The following is a 20,143-nucleotide window of genomic DNA, read 5'->3' as shown; positions in this document are numbered from 1 at the left end:
ATATCCATATTAGTAATATGCCTAATATGTTCAAGCAGTCTAATTTTGAATGCTCTAGTAGTCAAACCTATATATGTTTCATTACATCCACAGGTTATCATGTAAATAACATGATCCATGTTACATGTAATAAAAGATAAGATTTTAAATTCTTTGGTATTTTCTCTATTGGTGAAGGATTTGGATTTCTGAACATATTTACAGGCTTTGCATTTGCCACAAGGAAAGCAGCCAATTAGTCCTGGAAACAATAGATTTTTGTTACAATCTTTAGTATTTTTAACGACACTGGGTGATACTATGTTACCCAACTTGTGAGCTTTTTTGAAAACAAACCTTGGGTCCATAGATACTATATCCCTTAACAACAAGTCAGTATTTAGAATATTCCAATGCTTTCTAATGATGGATTGTATATTAGTAGCTTGGCTACTGAATTGTGTAATAAAAAGAAAGGAGGATCACAATTTGAATTGTGACCTTGACAATCATAGTTTGTATGTTTGTCAACATGTTTTTTGTTAGAAAAGCTGGAGTGACCAGGTAAGCATTCTGGATATTCACCGTTGATACCCAAAGATCTCAATACTGAATGGGATCTAAAGTTTTTTCTTTAGTCACATATACTATCTATATAACAGACTGGTTGTTTAATGTGCCATGGTGACTGTCAGAATCTTACACATGCCAGTTTTTTCCCTCTCTTTCTTCCCCTTCCCTGCCCCCTCCCTTCCTTCCTTCCTCCCCTCCCCCTCTCCATTTTTCTCCCCACCCCCCCCCCCTCTAGCCCCCCTTTCCACCCCCTCCCGCCCCCCTCTTTTTTGCATTGATGGGCAATAAAGATTCTTTTAATATGATTTTAAAGACAATTTATTATTGTGTCATTATAACTAGCACTAAATGTATCTGGTATATTATCCATGTTGCATGGTTTTGAGAGTGTGATGTATCAAATTACAAATGTTTCCATCTAGATACTGTGTAAGATATGTTGCAGTTTAACATCTAACACTAAAGTTACATCAAAGTGATCTATACATATATTTCTTACTTTTGAAGTGATAAAATACATAACAATTAATTATTTTCAAAGTAATTTTCACTACCCCAATAGGGCAAGTCTATTAAGACATACTGAACAATGTACTTTATGATAGTTATTGCAAAATGTAATTATCTGGATTGTTTAGAAACATATATAGCGAAAACACTAACTTTTAAAGTTTCTCCTGATATAGATCATTTACTAATATATGATGTATGTGACTAACATGTTATAGTAATGATCGTTGGGAAGCGCAAACATGTGAAGACAAAAAATAGATCTAATAGTGCAATATTGTTATATAACAAGTGTAGATGTTTTCTCGAGGTCTATGAATTGTATACTCACAAAAGTGAGGATAGATCAGTATACGTAGCGTATCTTTAGATTATGCCTCTTCGGCTGTGAGGAATAGTATGTCAGCTTCAGCGGTGGTGTATGAGTGAATACCTTTAGTGGTTAAACATAGAGAACCAAACATAGTGCGAACTGTAGAAAACTGTATTAAAAATGGTAAGCATATTACAATACACTCACATGATTTAGGATGTTATTAGGCATTTAGATACACAATCGATCTCGCCTCCGGTTTGTATGAGATTTCTGCTTCCCCTCTGTTCTGCGTGCGTCTCACGGCTACGTTCCAGCAAATCCGGATGTGACGTCAGCAAGATCTGGGGGTTCCGGTCGGCGAAGTGGCTGTGGATCCTCTGTCAACGTCACTCTACGCATTTCACCTTTCTCGGTTTCATCAGGAGTGTCGGTGACATAGTTCTTAGTGGTTATAAACCCTAAGCTATCTATTGATAGGTTAATAGCTAATTGGTGTCTTAAAGTGATACCATTTATGCTATAAATGACTGATATATAAACATATTATCTCCACATCGGACATATATGGAGCTCAAAAATATATAAGTAGATATTTATTTAAAAATTGAACTTAGCAAAATAAAAACATATTTAGTTAAACAAAATTTGTCGAATGAATATTAGTAAAATTAAAAATATACATACAGTAAACATATATTGTAAACATATATTGTAAACAATTTATCTAGGTTGAATTATTATAACCATTCTAGAAACAATATTTAGAGATCTGTTGGAGATCTATAAGAAGAATAAAAAGTTTGTGATTAGATATACATCAGAGAAACGGTTTTATATCAAATTCCAGGTTTAGACCCAAAGGGGAAATCGTTTGGAGTTCATATATCCAATACGATTCCCTCTTTATTAGAGCAGAATTTCTGTTTCCCCCTCTCCAGTGTGGCATTATTTGCTCTATTGCTTTAAAGGTAAGGCCTTGGGGGTTGGAATTATGAAATAATAAAAAATGATTAGAAACACGATGTGTGGTTAATTTCTTTTTAATGTTTCCAATGTGCTCTCATATGCGGATTCTGAGGGGACGTATGGTTTAACCTAAGTATTGATACCCACAATTGCATTCTAAAAGATAGACTACAAAGTTAGATCTGCAATTTAAATGTTGTTTAATTTGATAGGATTTCTGGGTAGTATTAGAAGTGAAGCTATCTCCTATAGTTGAACTAAATTGACAAGCAGTGCAAGTCTTAAAATTAAAGAAGCCCTTAGGAAGATTGAGCCAAGTAGAATGAGCTGTTGGTTTTTTCCTAAGTGCACTAGGGGCAGTTTGTTTTTGATATTAGGGGCTTTTTTAAATACCATCTGTGCTCTATCTGGTAAATATGATCCTAAAATAGGATCATTTTTTAATATAGACCAGTGTGCATTAAGAATTTTGCCAATTTTTTTAGCATCTTTATTGTACTGAGTGATAAACGGCACTTTTAGAGCTGTGCTTTGGACTCCCTTTGGTGAAGGGATTAACATGGATTCTCTAGACAAGTGTTTCCCAAACTGTGCGCCGCGGCGCCCTGGTGCGCCACGTCTTGGCTAGAGGGGCGCCGCGATCAGGGCCGCCAGCAGCGGGAAACAAGGGCTGCTACAGTAGTTAACTTAAAAAAATAAAAAAAACCCTCCGAGAAGCAGAGGAGCGGTCATGTGACCGCTCCCATCCAATGGGGCTGCAGCCTGCCCAGCATTGCAACTACAGAGGCAGCACCAAGCTCCAGCCCCAGTAGAATGGGAGAAATCCAATTACTAGCCCAGGCCATCCAACAACTGGGTAGGCCCAAGCACGAATCCCCTTCCTCTCAGCCATACCGCAAGTTAAAGCTCTTTTCAGGGGTAAACCCTACTCCCACTGGTGAAGAGGCTTTTGATGTTTGGAAGGAATACGCTTCACAGGTACTGGAAGAGTGGACCTGTCCTGATGAGGTGAAAAGACAACGAATCATGGAGTGCCTGCGCCCGCCTGCGTCCACTACCATCAAGATGTATAAAGATCAGCATACTGAGGTTACCGCACATCAGATGATGGAGTCGCTTACCCGGGCATATGGTAAGGAAGATGATGTGAGTGAATTATGGACTAAGTATTACAATCTCCGCCAGAAAGAGGGGGAAGACCTATCCGAGTTCATACAATGGATCCAATTGCTCTTGTGGGAGCTACGTTCCCGCCAAGTCATCAAGGCCTCAGAAGTAAATGAGTATAGGCGCACTCAATTCCTGCGGGGAGCCATACCCACGCACCATATCGTGGTAATGATCAGATGCACGCTACAGAAGGGGGACCCCCCTACTCTAGAAGACCTACTGGATGAGGTGAAGGGTCATGAGGCCTATACTAGGTTGCATACGCCCAAGAAGGCCAAAGACCCTCGCAAGGATGAGACCAAGGAAGCAACAGTGCCCAAAGCAAAGGGAAGCAAGAGCGGTAAGGATACGGCCACCCCGGAGGTGCCTAGGTCCGCTCCCAGGTCACTTGACGGTCCGGGTCCCCGCCCAGACTTCCGTTGCTTCAACTGTGGCGAGCAGGGCCATGTTGCAAGGAACTGTTCGAACCCCACTAAGGCCCAGACCTACACCGTGACCGTGCGGAAGGCAATCTCGTCCCTATCAACCGTACCCGAGGATGTTGCCGAGGAGTCGGGGAGGCCTTCCACGGAGGAGACGCCCCCGGCCGATGCTTACTGCCGAGTAGGGCCCACCGCTGTAATAAGAGTCGTCGTGGAGGGAATATACTCTTCAGCCCTTCTGGACACTGGATCACAAGTGACCATCATCTACCGTCCATTCTACGACCAGCACCTCAGCCATCTTCCCTTGCAGTCAGCCGAAAAGATGAAGTTATGGGGACTGAGTAAAGATGATTATCCCATAGACGGAATAGTGGCGGTCAAGCTGGATATCTTGCAGTTGAACACTAACAAGTCGCATCCCATGCTGGTGGAAGCTTTGGTCTGTCCGGAGGCTCGAGAACATCCCAGTGCCCCCATCATACTAGGCACGAATGCAGATATTGTGAGGTCGGTGATTCGCTCATTCCTACAAGAAGCCGGCGAGCTACCGTTGTCATCCCTGAATATAGCCCCTGGCCTGCGGGAAGAATGCTATAGGGTGGCGTATGAGGAAGAGTATGGTGAAATCTTTAATCAAGAGCGAGGGTTATTGCAGATTCCACCAGGGGGAGTGAGGCACGTGACAGCGCTGATCAAGTACCCCAGTCGGCACGAACACGACCGATACTTCTCGCTGGAGACCCTCCCCGAGTCTGAGAATCAGTGGGGATACCGAATGATACCTGAAGTACGGGATTGGCCATCTACTGTCCCCAGGAAGATTACCGTGTCTATCCAGAACATGTCTCTCCATACCGTGCCGCTGGAAGTAGGACAAAGGTTGGGTAGAATTTATCCTGTGGATCCTGTAGACGACCCAGTGACCGTTCACACTGCCCGTGTGGGAGAAGAGGCCGAGGCACTACAATTCGACTTCGGAGAGTCTCCCCTAGAGGAAGCATGGAAAGAGAAGCTACGTGCTCAGTTGAGAGAGAGACGAGATGTGTTCTCTACTAGTGAGATGGACGTGGGATGCAGCAGAAGCGCTCAGCACACGATTCGTCTGAATGATGACACGCCATTTAGGGAAAGGTCGCGCCGCTTAGCTCCCAGAGATGTGGAGGATGTGCGGGGTGTCCTGAATGAGATGGAAACGGCCGGCATAGTGACCGGATCTCGGAGCCCCTATGCCTCACCGATTGTGGTGGTACGAAAGAAGAATGGGTCTGTTCGATTGTGCGTGGACTACAGAACATTGAACAGACGTACTGTGCCTGACCAATACACGCTACCCCGAATAGAGGAGATCCTCAGCGCACTGTCCGGAAGCCAGTGGTTTAGCGTGTTGGACCTTCGATCTGGGTATTACCAGGTTCCGATGAGCCCCACTGATCAAGAGAAGACGGCGTTCGTCTGTCCTCTGGGATTTTATCAGTTCACTCGGATGCCCCAAGGTATCTGTGGCGCTCCAGCCACTTTCCAACGGCTTATGGAAAAGACGATTGGAGATATGTGTCCGCGTGAGTGTTTGATCTACCTAGACGACATAATTGTGTTCGGAGCCACCCTTGAAGAACACGAGACTAGGCTGATGAGAGTGTTGGATCGCTTAGGGAAAGAAGGCCTGAAGCTCTCCTTGGATAAGTGCCGCTTCTGTCGAACATCGGTCACTTATGTGGGTCATATCGTGTCCGCAGACGGAGTGGCCACCGACCCGGCAAAGGTGGAGGCGGTGGTGAATTGGCCAAGACCCGAGAATGTGATGGAGCTGAGGTCATTTCTCGGGTTCTGTGGATATTATAGACGATTCGTGGACGGATACTCCAAGAAGGCAGCTGTGCTGAACGATCTGCTGAAGGTCTATCCAGAGGGACCCAAGCAGAAGAGGACCCCCCCAAGGACCCCCTTCGGGGATCGGTGGACGCCCGCTTGTGAAGAAGCATTTAAGAGGCTGAAGAATAGTTTAACAGAGGCTCCCGTTCTAGCATATGCTGACCCGGAGAAGCCTTACATTCTGCACGTGGATGCCAGCCTCAACGGATTGGGAGCTGTGCTACACCAGAAGTACCCCACTGGGCTTCGTCCTGTGGCATATGCAAGTAGAAGTTTGACTCCCAGTGAAAAGAATTATCCAGTTCACAAATTGGAGTTCCTCGCCCTCAAATGGGCCATATCGGACAAGCTACATGATTACCTATATGGGGTCACCTTCGAGGTCCGAACAGACAACAATCCGCTGACCTATGTACAAACCACGGCCAAGTTAGATGCGACCGGTCACAGATGGTTGGCCACCCTTGCCAATTACCAGTTTTCTATGAAATATAAGCCTGGACCTCTCAATATAGGAGCCGATGCTCTATCTAGGAGATCGGGACTGGGCGAGACCGCCGACGATGGCCCGTGGGAAGAAATTCCAGGACCAGGAATGAGAGCTATGTGTTCCACTGCTGCTATTGTAAACGACCGAGTGGCATTCTCCGAGCTACGAGTAGTGGATTCTTTAGGGTGTCGACCTCAAGCCCTTCCAGAAGCTTACTGCCACCCCGATGGCATGGGTCTAACACAAGACGTTATCTTCACGGTGAAGGAACTGGTACTAGCGCAGACACATGATCCTGCGGCTAAGGCTGTCCGAGAGGCCCTACACAAAAATGACTCTTCACTGGTGAAACGGGCTCCTCGCGAGGATGTGAGTCTTCTCATGAGAGAATGGGATAAGTTTGAGATGAATAACGGCCTACTCTATAGGGTTGTTCAATTCCACAATCATCCTGACCGTCGACAACTATTTCTACCTCGGCGTATGCAAGGCCTCGTTTTAAGATCACTACATGATGATCATGGACATTTGGGGGTGGATAAGACCTTGGGTTTAGTGCGAGACCGGTTCTTCTGGCCTAGAATGCGGGAGTCAATTGAACAACACTGCAGAAAATGTCTACGGTGCATTCATAGGAAGACCCTTCCCACCCGTGCTGCTCCAATGGGTCATCTCAAAAGTGCTGGGCCTATGGATTTAGTTTGTATGGACTTTTTATGCATAGAGCCAGATTCAAAGGGTATAGGAAATGTGCTAGTAGTGACAGATCACTACACTCGATACGCTCAAGCCTTCCCCACGAAGGACCAGAAGGCTACCACAGTGGCTAAAGTGCTGTGGGAGAAGTATTTTGTGCATTATGGTCTGCCCAGCAGGATGCACTCTGACCAGGGACGGGATTTTGAGAGCAAGCTGATCAAAGAGTTACTAACACTGTTGAACATTCAAAAGTCCAGGACTACTCCCTACCACCCAGAGGGAGATGCGCTCCCTGAAAGATTTAATCGGACATTGCTGGACATGCTAGGCACTCTGAAAAATTCCCAAAAAGGAGAATGGAGTAAACATGTTGAGGCCTTGGTGCATGCCTACAATTGCACTAGGCACGAGTCCACCGGATACACCCCATACTTCATGATGTTCGGGAGAGAAGCCAGACTGCCAATCGACATCCGCCTACGGGTATCTACCGACGGGATACCCAACATGGCTCATTATCGATATGTGCAGAGACTCCAGGACAGTCTGCACCGTGCCTATCAGTTAGCTGAAAGAGCCACCGCTCGACTGAATGCCAATAATAAAAGACGGTACGACCACAAAGTACGCTATAGAGCGCTCCAACCGGGAGACGCAGTTCTCCTACGCAACTTAGGGATTCCAGGCAAGCACAAGTTAGCTGATCGCTGGAGAGAGGGGCCTTTTCAAGTAGAGTCCCAAATGCCGGGCCTCCCTGTTTATCGCATACGTGACGTGAATGGCAGAGTAAAAGTCTGGCACCGAAACCACTTGTTACCTATCTCCCAACTGGGAGAAAGTGAACCCGAAACAGAAACAGTAATGAACGACAGTGAGCCTGAAGAGTCTATTGAGAATCCAGGGCCCACAGATGAGACAATTCAGGATCCTTTGGAGGGAACATCCAACAGAGACTGGTGGGCACCTCCCGAAGGAGCAACAAGTAAGGGGCCGGTTGACAAAGTACCTTCATCAGAATTTTCACCAAGTAATCAATCATTAGATCCTACCACTCCGAGTTTTGTGCCTCAAAGAGACAATGTTCAGTTGCAAAGAGACTTTCCCCAAACTGGTTCACCCTCTGCCAGAGAGTCTAGGCCTCAAGCCTACGATGGTCTGTCTCAAGAGGAAGAAATGGAGACTGAGACTCGCAGGAGTCAGCGAGTGAGACGCCCTCCCACTAGAGTGGCTTATGATTTATTAGGGGCACCTCACTATGAGTCTCAGCAGCAAGCTAAAGCCAAGCTAGCCTCAGTTATAAATATGTTTGTTGAACTGTACAATCTCGTTTAGAGTAATCGTTAAGTTGTACTTTAACACTGCATTTTTATTATATAATTTTTGTACAATGTTGGAAGGTTATGTGGTTCAAGCGAGAACGTTGGAGTTCTCACCAGGGGGAGGATGTAGCCAGGTTCCCCCCTGTCATGGCTGACCCCCTCCTCCCTTTCGGCAGACGCTGTGTGCGAGGGAGTGAGGGGGGGCCGCGCGCGCGAAGGAGCGATCCCTGGTAGCTAGGGACGCGAGCGGCGAGCAGGCCGGTTGCCGGGGACGCGATCGGGCCGTCGCTAAGGCCGCGATCGCGTTGCTACCGGCCCGGCGGCTCGGGAAGCAGGGCGCCGCCATGTTAGGGCTGTTGCGCATGCGCAGTGCCCCAACCCAGCGCGGGAGGACCAGATAGTTCGCGCATGCGCGAGATGAGCATGCCAGCCCCCAGGGTGCATAGGGGCAGAGACACCTGACGCCAGGGAACCAATAGGGCTGAGGGATTTGCCTGGGGAGAGATTGCTACATTTCGCGGGGTTTTGCAGCCACGCAGGCAGTCAGGATCCGGACCAGATAGGGGTAAGAGGTGGATGCAGGGGTCAGTGACCCTCTGCATTAGGCCAGCAGCCCCCAAGGTCCCAGTTAGGTCCTGAGTCATCTAGTAGCTTGTGGAGCTTAGGGACAGGCCCTAGATAGGGACTGCCCCATTTATTGGTTGAATAGACAGGGACACAGTGTTGAAGCCGTGCGGCCCTGTGAGGTGGGTTCTGGGCTCAGGACACCACCAAAGACCCTGCGACAAGGAGTGACATTGTTCGCGCTGGACATTCAACCCACGCGGTGTGGAGGACCACGTCGGATCGTGCGGATTTATATCGCGGTACCCGTGGCTGGAGCCCGGGCAGGTAACCTGCAACTCACGTGCACCAACCAGGCCTATCACCCAACATAGTGGCTGCGCAGTCACACATACACATGTACAGTGGTATTTGACTTCGGGAGCACGAGACAATTGGGTGGGGGTTACTGGACACAGGGTGGGGTCACATTGTGGGTGGTTAGCGTCCGCCGTGACGCCTAGAGGTGATAGCGTCCGCCGTGACGCCTAGAGGTGGTAGCGTCCGCCGTGACGCCTAAGTGTGTTTAGTGTCCGCCGTGACACCCAGAGTGGTTAGCGCCAGCCGTGGCGCATGATGAGGTTATGCTGTTATGATGTTATGATGTTACGTGATATGTGTGTTTCCATGCAGTAAAGCCAGTCCTGTTTTATATTCGGTAGTGTTGTGTGGTTGTTTCCTGTGAGGGCCTCCTCCCACTCCGTTGGGATCCCTCCCAGGTGGAGGCGTTGCACCTAGAGATGTATGATATGTATGTACCCCAGGTTCCCCAAGCGGAGGCTTAGGCTCCTGAGAGCCACACAGGTTGCACAGCAAGTAGTAGCGGTGGTATTCATAGGGAACACCCGTTACATATATATATATATAGTGTGTGTGGTGTATATATATATATATACACATATATAATGTGTGTGGTGTATGTGTGGTGTGTATATATATATATATATATATATATAAAAAAATATATATATATGTGTGTGTGTGTGTGGTGTGTGTGTGTATATATATATATATATATATATATATATATATATATATATATATATATACACATATATGTGTATGTGTGGTGTATATATATGTATGTGTGGTGTATGTATGTGTGGTCTGTGCGGTGTGTGTGATGTGTGTGTGGTGTGTGCGTGTGAATATGTAGCCAGGTCTCCCCAGAGTGTCCGCTCCCCCCTCACATCGATGCCGATCGCGGGGGCCGCCGAGTCCCATGGCGGCCCCGCCGGACGCTCTGGAAGGTGAGGGCGGTCGGGTCCCGGCTGGGGGGTTGCCGGGGACGCGTGCGGCCGGTTGCCGGGGCCGCACGCGCGTCACAGGACTCCCGGTGCTCCCGGAGCCGGGCGGTGAGCCAGCCGCCATTGTTCCTTGGCTCGCGCATGGCGCCAGGGAGGTGTTGCGCGAGGGTGAGGAGAGCCGAGAGAGAGTCACGGCAGGTCAGGCAGAGTCGCGCCTGCGCAGAAGATAGGCCAGAGTTAGGAAAGAGTCGCGCGAGAGTAGGGACTGTGAGAGGGAGGTTGTGGCGGCCATTAGAGGTTAGTGTAGGCGCAGGGACGACGCGCACGCTGCCCCAATGTAAGTACAGCCTCCACGGGACTACAACTCCCATGAGGCTTAGGGCCAAGCACACCAGGTGCTTCATAGGAGCCAATAGGGCTGCAGGATCTCTAAGAAGCAAGTGGATACATTTGGCGGGCTGGAGCTACGGGCAGTCAGAGTCAGGAGCCCAAGGAAGGAGGTAGGGTGCAGGAGCCGGAGACTCCCTGCACTAGGCCAGCGGCCCTAAGGCCCTATTTAACCCTGTATTCCCCCAGGTTAGTGAGTGTTGCCAGGGATAGTCTCAGAGAGGGACCCTGTCACTCATGGTAGTCAGAGCTGGGGAATAGCCAGGGATAAAGGGGGCTGAGGTTAGTCTGCAGAGCGTTGCGGCAGGCATTTAGGTGAATTAGTGGCACGAGACAGCTGGGGGGTTCATAGCGGAAACCAGTCCGGGGAGCCATAGCCCAGGGTCCGTGTTGCGAGTGGCGAGGCGCTGGGGGGGTTCATAGCGGTAACCAATCCGGGGAGCCATTGCCCAGGGCGGCGTTGCGCGTAGTACGAGGCAACTGGGGGGGGGGGTTCATAGCGGTAACCAATCCGGGGAGCCATGGCCCAGGGCCCGTATTATGAGTAGGGTGGGTACAAGACCTACCTATATAGGATAGGCAACCCCGAATGCCCTAGGAGATTGACCCTTAAGCCACTTAAGGATGCTGTGCTATAGGGACGGCCTATAGTGCAGGGTGTGTCACGTTGCTGTATCGTTAGAGAGGGACTCAGCGGATGCTGTGGTTCCAGTGACGGAGTTCGGACCCACGTTGGGGTCCACGGAGAATATCACCTGGAAAGGATCAGACGGAGGCATCGCACGTCTGACCCTTTGAGAAGAGTGTTGCAGGCCCGAGCATCGGAGTGCTCGGAAGGTACCTCTGAATTATATGTGCACCAACAGGCCTATTAGTTCATAGTGACTGCGCAGTCACCCACGACCTCCATAGGAGTACGGGACATTGGGTGTGGTGGGTTACAGGACACTGGGTGGGAACGCCAGACATTGGGCCTGAGGTGATAAGGTTATGATGTTATGTAATGTGTGATATGTGTGTTAGTAAAGTCATATAGTTAATATACATGCTGTCGTGTAAGTGATTATTATTGTGATTGTCCTGCGAGGAACCACTCCCCCTCTGGTGGGAGCCATCGCAGGTGGAGGCGCTGTACCGAGAAGATGTTGTAAGTGATCACCCCTAGTATAATTACCCCAGGTTCCCCGTGGCGGAAGCTCAGCCCTCCTGTGAGCCAACAGGTAATGCACCACACCTGAGTAACCTTGTATGTTCCTACACCTCCACAGTATAATCTGCGATTGGGGGGGGGGGAATACCCGTTATAAATATATTTATCAAAGTTGCACAATGTTAATAAATAATTTATTCTCACATGTCTTTTTTTTTAATTTTTAAAATATTATATAATACACACACACACACACACACACACACACACACACACACACACACACACACACACACACACACACACACACACACACACACACACACACACACACACTGACAGCTACCAAGTGACAAACACACAGTGATACCCGCCTCCCAAGCGCGCTTGCTGTCTCCTCTGCCAGGACAGCAAAAAGCCCCTGGTTGAGCGAGCGGCAGCAAGCAAGAGCGAGCAGCAGCAAGTGCTTACTATGTCCCAGGCCGGAGGAACTATAGCCGCGCTGATTACAGATGCAGGGGCTTTGTGCATCTGTTCAGCGCGGCTCAGCGCGGCTCAGCGACGCTGAGTGCCCGACGCTGAGAGAGGGAGGCCCGGCGCGCACGCTGGAGGAGCAGCACCGGGAGACAGATGTCTCCCAGCAGCACTGCAGCCTCACACCCTCACCGCCGTTCAGCCATACCCTCCCCCACCCCCCATATCTGTGTATTTATTTGTGTGTGTTTATCTGCATCTGTGTTTGTGTATCTGTGTGTGTGTATTTATTTGTGTGTGTGTGTGTGTGTGTGTGTATTTGTGTGTGTGTATTTATTTGTGTGTGTGTGTGTATTTATTTGTGTGTGTGTGTATTTATTTGTGTGTGTGTATTTATTTGTGTGTGTGTATTTGTGTGTGTGTGTGTGTATTTATGTGTGTGTGTGTGTGTGTATTTATTTGTGTGTGTATGTCTGTGTGCAGGGAGCTGCCTGCACGGATCTCATGCCTTTCCTCCCTCCCTGAGAGAGAGTGTGAGAGAGAGAGAGTGTGTCTGAGAGAGTGAGAGAGTGAGAGAGAGAGAGTGTCTGTCTGAGAGATGTAGGGTGTCTGTCTGAGAGAGGTAGAGTGTCTGTCTGAGAGAGTGAGAGTGTCTGTCTGAGAGAGTGAGAGTGTCTGTCTGAGAGAGTGAGAATGTCTGTCTGTGAGAGAGAGTGTCCGTCTGTCTGTGAGAGAGAGTGTCCGTCTTTCTGTGAGAGAGAGTGTCCGTCTGTCTGTGAGAGTGTCCGTATGTCTGTGAGAGAGAGACAGTGAGGTTAGAGAGAGAGAGAGAGAGAGAGAGAGTGAGGTCAGAGAGAGAGAGAGTGAGGTCAGAGAGAGAGAGAGAGTGAGGTCAGAGAGAGAGAGAGAGTGAGGTCAGAGAGAGAGAGAGTGAGGTCAGAGAGAGAGAGAGTGAGGTCAGAGAGAGAGAGAGTGAGGTCAGAGAGAGAGAGAGAGAGTGAGGTCAGAGAGAGAGAGTGAGGTCAGAGAGAGAGACAGTGAGGTCAGAGAGAGAGAGAGAGTGAGGTCAGAGAGAGAGAGAGAGTGAGGTCAGAGAGAGAGAGTGAGGTCAGAGAGAGAGAGAGTGAGGTCAGAGAGAGAGAGAGTGAGGTCAGAGAGAGAGAGAGAGAGAGAGAGAGAGAGTGAGGTCAGAGAGAGAGAGTGAGGTCAGAGAGAGAGAGAGTGAGGTCAGAGAGAGTGAGGTCAGAGAGAGAGTGAGGTCAGTGAGTGAGAGAGAGAGAGAGAGAGTGAGGTCAGAGAGAGAGAGAGAGTGAGGTCAGAGAGAGTGAGGTCAGAGAGAGAGAGAGAGGTCAGAGAGAGAGAAAGTGAGGTCAGAGAGAGAGAGAGAGTGAGGTCAGAGAGAGAGAGAGAGTGAGGTCAGAGAGAGAGAGAGAGAGTGAGGTCAGAGAGAGAGAGAGAGAGTGAGGTCAGAGAGAGAGAGAGTGAGGTCAGAGAGAGAGAGTGAGGTCAGAGAGAGAGAGTGAGGTCAGAGAGAGAGAGTGAGGTCAGAGAGAGTGAGGTCAGAGAGAGAGAGAGGTCAAAGAGAGAGAGAGAGAGAGAGTGAGGTCAGAGAAAGAGAGAGTGAGGTCAGAGAAAGAGAGAGTGAGGTCAGAGAAAGAGAGAGTGAGGTCAGAGAAAGAGTGAGTGAGGTCAGAGAAAGAGATAGAGAGAGAGGTCAGAGAGAGAGAGGTCAGAGAGAGAGAGAGAGAGTGAGGTCAGAGAGAGTGAGAGTGTGTGAGAGTGTCTGAGAGAGACACCAACTGCGCACTGCAACTGTTAGGTATGTATATACACCTTTGTTTTTACTTTGGTGGCCGCATAAAAATCCTGATCGCCTTGGGGAGCCTTGAAAAAATTCTGATTGCCTTGGGGAGCCTTGAACCGAAAAAGTTTGGGAACCACTGCTCTAGACTCTAGATTAATTTTGTCTAGTGCTTGTTTAACATTTTTAATTTTATAATTTCTATCTGCAAATTTCTTAGTTAAGATAGTGGACTGCTCTGTGAAAATATATCAGTACAGTTGCGTTTTAGTCTGCGGTATTGGCCGTATGGGATGTTTGCTATCCATTTGTTAAGATGGCAACTGGACTGTAATATAAAATTGTTGGCATCCACATCTTTAAAGTAATTTTTTGCTTTAATAAGGTTATTCTCTATATAAATAGTGAGATCTAAGAAATTTACAGTAGACTCACTTATATTGGACGTAAATTTTAAATTTAAGTCGTTGTTGTCTAAGTATAAGAGAAACAAGTTCAGATCGTCTAATGTGCCCTTCCAGACGAAGATGATGTCATCTATAAATCTCTGCCATGTGACCAAGTTTGCGTCCAGGCCTTCCCATGACCATATGTGTTGTTCTTCCCACATGGCCATAAGTAAATTAGCATAACTGGGCGCAAACTTGGTCCCCATGGCGGTCCCACATAACTGTAGGTAAAATACCTCATCGAACCAGAAGAAATTCTTCTGTAATATAAATTGGATACATTTAACAAGAAATTCAATTTGTTGTGTAGGGAAATTCCCACTTTTTTCCAAAAAGGTTTTTACGGCTCTACATCCATCAGAATGTTTGATTGATGTATATAGAGCCGTCACATCTGTAGTGACTAATAGATAGCCTTCTTGCCATTGTATATCTCGTAGTAATAATATTACATCATTTGTGTCTTTTAAGTAGGATTTTTGCTCTTTTACTACTGCTGCGGCACAGTTTATTCGAGCATTTGCCCGTTCTGTGCCGCAGCAGTAGCCTGGCGCGCGCCCGAGTATGACGGGCGCACGCCGAAGCAGCGGAAGAGCGCCCTCCGATCGGGGCGCTCTCCCTACCGCTGCCGGGTCCGCCGGGTCCCCCGGAACCCCCTGCCGCTGTCCCGCGATCGCGGGACACCAGGGCTCCCTCGGGGAGCCCCTGGACACGCGTGCAGGGGGCGCACGCTCCCGATGACGCGTGACCGCGCGTCTATGACGCGCGGCACGCCGAGGGGCGGCCACTAGCAAGCCGGGAGATTTCCCGGCTTGCGGTACCGACCACACTTCAATAAAGTGTGTCGGTAGTGTATTTCCTGCAGATAACTATCTATGAATTCTGATGATGGTTTGATGTTAATGACCCTATGCCTGATATTATCGGCCGTAAAAACCTTTTTGGAAAAAAGTGGGAATTTCCCAACACAAAAAATTGAATTTCTTGTTAAATGTATCCAATTTATATTACAAAAGAATTTCTTCTGGTTCGATGAGGTATTTTACCTACAGTTATGTGGGACCGCCATGGGGACCAAGTTCGCGTCCCCTCAGAATCCGCATATTAGAGAACATTGGAAACATTAAAAAGAAATTAACCACACATAGTGTTTCTAATCATTTTTTATTATTTCATAATTCCTACCCCCAAGGTCTTACCTTTAAAGCAATAGAGCAAATAATGCCACACTGGAGAGGGGGAAACAGAAATTCTGCTCTAATAAAGAGGGAATCGTATTGGATATATGAACTCCAAACAATTTCCCCTTTGGGTCTAAACCTGGAATTTGATATAAAACCGTTTCTCTGATGTATATCTAATCACAAACTTTTTATTCTTCTTATAGATCTCCAACAGATCTCTAAATATTGTTTCTAGAATGGTTATAATAATTCAACCTAGATAAATTGTTTACTATATATGTTTACAATATATGTTTATGTATATTTTTAATTTTACTAATATTAGTTCGACTAATTTTGTTTAACTAAATATGTTTTTATTTTGCTAAGTTCAAGTTTTAAATAAATATCTACTTATATATTTTTGAGCTCCATATATGTCCGATGTGGAGATAATATGTTTGTATATCAGTCATTTATAGCATAAATGGTATCACTTTAAGACACCAATTAGCTATTAACCTATCAATAGATAGCTTAGGGTTTATAACCACTAAGAACTATGTCACCGACACTCCTGATGAAACCGAGAAAGGTGAAACGCGTAGAGTGACGTTGACAGAGGATCCACAGCCACTTCGCTGACCGGAACCCCCAGATCTTGCTGACGTCACATCCGGATTTGCTGGAACGCAGCCGTGAGATGCACGCACAGCAGAGGGGAAACAGAAATCTCATACAAACCGGAGGCGAGATCGATTGTGTATTTAAATGTCTAATAACATCCTAAATCATGTGAGTGTATTGTAATATGCTTACCATTTTTAATACAGTTTTCTACAGTTCGCACTATGGGGCCTATGCAGAGAGCAGCGAATTTTAAAATTGGCGAGTTTAATAAAAAGTAGCTTTTTTGGAGAGTTTTATTCTCCATATGCAGAAATGTGCGAATTCTGCTATGTTTAACATGAATGCGTGTGGCGAGTTTAAATTGGCGAGATGCGCGCTGCAGAAATGTGTTAAAAAAAAATCGCGCCTTTTTTTTCCCTTTGCTATGGCCGCGAGCGGCAGCTTCTTGCCAACTTTTTCTGGCGAGGCAAAAAGGAGACAATCGCGCCATTTTATTGGCGTGAACAGCCGCTAGATGCCGTTCGCGCCTCTCTGCATAAGGATATTTTTAAAACTGGCGAGATGGAGGTTCTCGCCAGCCGCGAGGCGAGTTTTAGAAATAGAAAAAAAAAATTGGCGCCATTTTCTGCTGTTTTCTGCGCGATTTTCTCCAAAAAATGGCGAGTTTTGAAATAGCGCTGCTCTCTGCATAGGCCCCTATGTTTGGTTCTCTGTGTTTAACCACTAAAGGTATTCACTCATACACCACCGCTGAAGCTGACATACTATTCCTCACAGCCGACGAGGCATAATCTAAAGATACCGCTACGTATACTGATCTATCCTCACTTTTGTGAGTATATAATTCATAGACCTCGAGAAAACATCTACACTTGTTATATAACAATATTGCACTATTAGATCTATTTTTTGTCTTCACATGTTTGCGCTTCCCAACGACCATTACGTCTTCATACTCACCTGGGATTGAGAGAGCAATCCTCCACTGGGTTACAGCAGCATCCAAAGAATTCGTTTGTATCACCACTTCATATTCAATTTGTCTTTGAAATGTTAATACTGTGTTAACACATGTTTTAATTATAAGTAGAGCGCCACTATTGATATATATTTCTTGCACCTGTATCATGTTATAGTGCCATGTAGATAGGCACCTTTGATAATAACTGTATATACATAGTCACTCCTCTGTGACACTCATATGCTTATATATATGTTGTGGTTATTTTGGGGGTTCAATAGAAGCTTGTTAGGTGTCCAGTATGTTTTTCAATTCTTGTTCAGCTAGTCTTAGCTGATTGGGGGGTGGCAACCTCACCTCCTACCTAATTGAAGCTTACCCCTCCCACATTTAAATGGTTAAAAGCTCACTCCATAGTATCTCCCACTCTCAGGGGAACTTGCTTGCTTGCAGTATGATTGTGATACATCTAATACAGAGTGCTTTTCCTGGTAATGTACAGGTGAATAAAAGCTTCATTTTAAAACCAGAGACAGAACATAAAACACAGACAAAGCTCAGTTTTTAGCACATCCAGTGAGACTCATACACGGTACAGTGCCTAAATATATATGTATAAATAACTAATAAGTAAAATGGTCTTTTAGTTTGACATTTTTGGCCAAAATTGTTGTAAGCCCCTGAGCCAACGCCAAGGCAGACCACATATCAGGGGTCCCTAACGCTAATATAAATTCTTAATAACCTGTGTAATAACAGGAAGAATGATTTATAGTAAATCTGTCAATATTAGTTGCAAAGTTCTGAGTCTGACTGAAGCTTTTATTAACCTGTACATTATCAGGAAAAGCACTCTGTATTAGAGATGTCACAGCCAAACTGCAAGCAGGCAAGTTCCCCTGAGTGGAAGATGCTATGGAGTGAGCCCATAACCATTTAAATGTGGGAGGGGGTGAGCTTAAATTAGGAAGGAGGTTGCCACCCTCCAATCAGCCATGATTAGCTGGACAAGAATTGTAAAACATACTGGACACCTAACAAGCTCCTATTGAACCCCCAAAATGACCACAACATATATATAAGCATATGAGTGTCACAGAGGAGTGCTACTGAGCATGGCAATATATATTTTAAAACCAGAGACAGAACATAAAACACAGACAAAGCTCAGTTTTTAGCACATCCAGTGAGACTCATACACGGTACAGTGCCAAAATATCTATGTATAAATATCTAATAAGTAAAATGGTCTTTTAGTTTGACATTTTTGGCCAAAATTGTTGTAAGCCCCTGAGCCAACGCCAAGGCAGACCACATATCAGGGGTCCCTAACGCTAATATAAATTCTTAATAACCTGTGTAATAACAGGAAGAATGATTTATAGTAAATCTGTCAATATTAGTTGCAAAGTTCTGAGTCTGACTGAAGCTTTTATTAACCTGTACATTATCAGGAAAAGCACTCTGTATTAGAGATGTCACAGCCAAACTGCAAGCAGGCAAGTTCCCCTGAGTGGAAGATGCTATGGAGTGAGCCCATAACCATTTAAATGTGGGAGGGGGTGAGCTTAAATTAGGAAGGAGGTTGCCACCCTCCAATCAGCCATGATTAGCTGGACAAGAATTGTAAAACATACTGGACACCTAACAAGCTCCTATTGAACCCCCAAAATGACCACAACATATATATAAGCATATGAGTGTCACAGAGGAGTGCTACTGAGCATGGCAATATATATTTTAAAACCAGAGACAGAACATAAAACACAGACAAAGCTCAGTTTTTAGCACATCCAGTGAGACTCATACACGGTACAGTGCCTAAATATATATGTATAAATAACTAATAAGTAAAATGGTCTTTTAGTTTGACATTTTTGGCCAAAATTGTTGTAAGCCCCTGAGCCAACGCCAAGGCAGACCACATATCAGGGGTCCCTAACGCTAATATAAATTCTTAATAACCTGTGTAATAACAGGAAGAATGATTTATAGTAAATCTGTCAATATTAGTTGCAAAGTTCTGAGTCTGACTGAAGCTTTTATTAACCTGTACATTATCAGGAAAAGCACTCTGTATTAGAGATGTCACAGCCAAACTGCAAGCAGGCAAGTTCCCCTGAGTGGAAGATGCTATGGAGTGAGCCCATAACCATTTAAATGTGGGAGGGGGTGAGCTTAAATTAGGAAGGAGGTTGCCACCCTCCAATCAGCCATGATTAGCTGGACAAGAATTGTAAAACATACTGGACACCTAACAAGCTCCTATTGAACCCCCAAAATGACCACAACATATATATAAGCATATGAGTGTCACAGAGGAGTGCTACTGAGCATGGCAATCTATATTTTAAAACCAGAGACAGAACATAAAACACAGACAAAGCTCAGTTTTTAGCACATCCAGTGAGACTCATACACGGTACAGTGCCTAAATATATATGTATAAATATCTAATAAGTAAAATGGTCTTTTAGTTTGACATTTTTGGCCAAAATTGTTGTAAGCCCCTGAGCCAACGCCAAGGCAGACCACATATCAGGGGTCCCTAACGCTAATATAAATTCTTAATAACCTGTGTAATAACAGGAAGAATGATTTATAGTAAATCTGTCAATATTAGTTGCAAAGTTCTGAGTCTGACTGAAGCTTTTATTAACCTGTACATTATCAGGAAAAGCACTCTGTATTAAAGATGTCACAGCCAAACTGCAAGCAGGCAAGTTCCCCTGAGTGGAAGATGCTATGGAGTGAGCCCATAACCATTTAAATGTGGGAGGGGGTGAGCTTAAATTAGGAAGGAGGTTGCCACCCTCCAATCAGCCATGATTAGCTGGACAAGAATTGTAAAACATACTGGACACCTAACAAGCTCCTATTGAACCCCCAAAATGACCACAACATATATATAAGCATATGAGTGTCACAGAGGAGTGCTACTGAGCATGGCAATATATAT

This window comes from Ascaphus truei, chromosome 5 (assembly GCF_040206685.1).
Source record: "Ascaphus truei isolate aAscTru1 chromosome 5, aAscTru1.hap1, whole genome shotgun sequence".
Lineage (NCBI taxonomy): Eukaryota > Metazoa > Chordata > Amphibia > Anura > Ascaphidae > Ascaphus > Ascaphus truei.
This window is presented reverse-complemented; position numbering follows the sequence as displayed.